Source organism: Schistocerca cancellata, chromosome 10 (genome assembly GCF_023864275.1).
Source record: "Schistocerca cancellata isolate TAMUIC-IGC-003103 chromosome 10, iqSchCanc2.1, whole genome shotgun sequence".
Lineage (NCBI taxonomy): Eukaryota > Metazoa > Arthropoda > Insecta > Orthoptera > Acrididae > Schistocerca > Schistocerca cancellata.
Genome location: NC_064635.1, coordinates 107,590,616 through 107,594,887, shown reverse-complemented (window position 1 = coordinate 107,594,887; position 4,272 = coordinate 107,590,616).

Genomic DNA, 4,272 nt, shown 5'->3' with positions numbered 1-4,272 from the left:
TCGTGTTGTTTTCTGGACAGGCACTGTGTGTCCATTTAATCCAGTTAACATCTTGAAGTTAGGTACTGTAGTAATGTCACTAGACGATGCACGAATTATGCACTTCACATTTTCAGTTTTTCGCTGAATAGAGACAAGACCACGTTCTTTTCGAGGAAACCTATTGAGAAAATTTAGACAACCGGTATCTGAAGCTCACTGCAGAACGATTCTCTGCCGCCAACATACACTTCGCGAAAGGACCACGAAGATAAGGTACGAGAAATTAGAACTCTTAAGGAGGGATATACATATTCGTTTTTCCCTCGCTAGTGGAACAGCAGAGGATGTAGCTAGTACTGGTACCGGGTACCGTCCACCACTGCACCGTACAGTGGATTGCGGAGTATGTACTTAGACGTAGTTGTGGCCAAAAGAAATGAAATGGTAAACTTCGCTTCGCAGGAGATGTTGAGTCTTTTGGATCAATTTGCTCAAATGAGAGAAATGGATGATGCAAGTAATATTTTTCTAATGAGACCAATAGTAGGATAAATATAACAATTAACAGAGCTGAATAATTCGTTAGTATTGTATTTGTTATTACATACATGCACTAAGGTGAAATGTCATGGTACACCTCCTCAAATCGCGTCATAATTCCTTTTGCCCGGTTCAGTGCAGCAGCTCGATATCGCATGGACTCAACAAGGCGTTGAAGCTCCTGTGCAGAAATACAGAATCATGCTGCCTCTACAGCCGTCCATAACTGCGAAAGTTTACTAGTGCAGAATTTTGTGCAAGAACTGACATCTGTTATGTACCATAAATGTTTGATGGGATTCATGTCGGGCGATCTGTGTGGCCAAATCATACGCTCGAATTGTCCAGTATGTTCTCCAAACCAATTGCGAACAGCTGTGTCCTAGTTTGCATGTTTTTAGGTTGGTTAGTACCTCCGAGTACATGTGGCAACAGCCAGCCATTAATGCTTATTCTCCCCCTACGCAGAGGCCATGTGCTGAAGTATGGAAACTTGGATTCAAAACGACTAGTCTATATTGACAGGCGTTGTTGACGTAGTGGTGCAGTGAATAAAAAAACAGAACACATCAGGTCTTAAAGTTTGTGACGTGTTCTTGTGAACATTATGTGACATAGAGAAAAAAAAGGAACAAACATATGTATATACATATTAAGGTACCACAAATACACTGAAGCGCCAAAGAAACTGGTGTGGGCATGCGGATTCAAATACATACGCAAACAGCAGAATACGGCGCTGCGGTCGGCAGCGCCTATATAAGACAACAAGTGTCTGGCGCAGTTGATAGATTAGTTACTGCTGCTGCAGGGGCAGGTTATCAAGATTTAAGTGAGTTTGAACGTGGTGCATGAGCGATGGGATACAGCATCTTCGAGGTAGTGATGAAGTGGGGATTGTTCCATAGGACTTTCACGAATGTCCAGTGAATATCAGGAATCCGGTAAAACATCAAATCTCCGGTGTCACTGCCACAGCAAAAATATCCTGCACGAACGGGACCAACGACGGCTGAAGAGAATCGTTCAGCGTGATAGAAGTGCAACCCTTCCGCAAATAGCTGCAGATTTCAATGCTGGGACATCAAGAAGTGTCAGCGTGGGAACCATTCAACGAAACGTCATCGATATGGGCTTCCGGAGCCAAATGCCCATTCGTGTACCCTTGATGACTGCGCGACACAAAGATTTACGGCTCGCCAGAACCTGTCAACAACGACATTGAACTGTTAATGACTGGAAACATGTTGCCTTGTCGCTCGAGTCTCGTTTAAATTGTATTGAGCGGGTGGACGTGTACGAGTCTGGAGACAACCTCAGGAATCCATGGACTCTGCATGTCAGCAAGGGCCAGCCGGAGTGGCCGTGCGGTTCTAGGCGCTACAGTTTGAAACCGCGTGACCGCTACGGTCGCAGGTTCGAATCCTGACTCGGGCATGGATGTGTGTGATGTCCTTAGGTTAGTTAGGTTTAAGTAGTTCTGAGTTCTAGGGGACTGATGGCAGCAGCAGTTAAGTCCCATAGTGCTCAGAGCCATTTGAACCATTTTGTCAGCAGGGGCTGTTCAAGATGGTGGAGGTTTTGTAATGGTGCGGGGCTTGTGCTGTTGGATTAATATGGGACCCCTGACGCGTCTAGATACGACTCTGACACGAGACACGTATGTAAACATCCTATATGATTACTTCCATCTATTCATATCCATTGTGCATTCCCACGGACTTGGGCAATTCCAGTAGGACAATGTGACACCACATGCTACAGGGTGGCTCCAGGAACAATATTCTGAGTTTAAACACTTTCGCTGTCTACCAGACTCCCCATGCATGAACGCTATTGAGCTTATCTGGGATGCGCTGCAACGTGTTGTTCAGAAGAGATCTCCATCCCCTCCTACTCGCACGGATTTATGGACAGCACTGGAGGATTCATGGTGTCAGTTCTCTCCAGCAGGATTTCATACATTAGTAGGGCCCATGCTACGTCGTATTGTGGTACTTCTGCGAGCTAGCGTGGTCCTTAAACGATCTTAGGCAGGTGTACCAGTTTATTTGGCTCTCCAGTATAAAAATGTCTGCATTTGTATCTGCTAAACCCTGTTATGTTCACTAAGAAACAGTTATATTCTAATTGCTTAATATGCGTCACACAGAAGTGCAATAAGGGGTATATTTCTGGCAGCGGGTCTACCGCCGCTAGTTCTGTCATCATTTTTTTCCGTTGTGTAGTTCTTCTATACCTCCATTCCATCTTCCATCCCCTCCTCCTTGCGCAAAGGAAGCGAATTACACGGCAGCGAGATTTACAAAGCACTTCTGTGAGGGCAGACGTGGGAGGCAGTCACATGCACCAGGTTATTTGGAGAATAATGCGCTATGCTGTCGTTTGCCCTTGGATTTCGAAGCAGCACGAACTTAGCGATATGTGTATCCGACTAAAACAACTACTGAATGTACCGAGAAACGGTACCCGGTGGAAATTACTAATTTCTTGATCACCACGTTTGGACGGGGCTACTGCGATTGCACGACCCCGCCGGCCTGTGCTCGCATTGTCCCAGCTCGTCGCACGTACGCCCACACACACGCAGAGGCTGCCGGTTAGCTCCCAGGTGTCTGCCGCGACGCGTCCGCTCTGTTGACAGGCGAGGACAAAGCCGCGGTGAGCGGCCGTTGATTGCCGCCACAATCACTCCGCGGCGAGCGCAGCCGTAATCAGCGGGGCGGCGTTCGTGCGGCGCGGTCGACACGTCTTGTCCCACATCACGGGACGGAGCAGGCTGACACCTGTGTGCTCCGCGACACAATAACCACTGAAGGGCAGACACACGCCAACACGCCTCGTCTCACGGAGGATGCGGTTTCCTTCAGTACACCACCATCGCAGGTTAGTAGTAAGGATATGCAAGGAAAGGCAATTCCAGCTTTGTGAACCGGAGTTCTCTTCTAACACAGATAATCCAATATGCCCCTAACGATAAGAAATAATGACTAGAGTCCATCACTCCATTAACTCTTCAATGTCCAACAAACACCTACTCAAATATGGTAACGACACCGCCTACCTTCCAATTCGTCAAACCTTCCTTTCGTCCCATCAGTCGATCGAACTCCAACATCAACCCCTTTCGAAATGATGGAGCACAGCAATCAGTCATCCTTTCGTTTCAGGCTTTATTAAATCTAGATTTCGGCTAGTAACTAGCCATTATCAATGCTGAAAAATACAAGAATCACAGAGGCAGGCGACCCTATAAAAGGTTACAACTCGTGTCATAACCTACAGTATATCGCTAATACATTAGATCACGTACCAGTATTTAAGAGTTTTCATGCATGTCTTCTTACGTCAGTCCCCTGTTGTTCGAGCTCCTGTCACATTTCGTTCAAGACTACTGTATAATGATGGTAGGCTCTGTAGAGAACACATCAGTTGGTTTTACCATGTACGGTTGGCTCACTATGAACTTCTTGTGTTTTTTAGCATTGATAACGGCTAGTTACTAGCCGAAACGTAGACTTGCTTTAATAAAGCCCGAAAGGAAGGGACGACTGTTCCTGTGCTCCATCACTTGGAAAGTCATTGAGTGCATTCCACATATCTAATGGAAGGCAGTTTGATCACCCTTTCTAACCAGTGGTACCTTCCACTGTTTAAAACTTCAAGCACTAATAATAGGGAACTCAAGCCTGAGCATCTCATCTCAGTGCCCTTGACTTGACAGTCCACAAATATCTAGTTCACCTAACT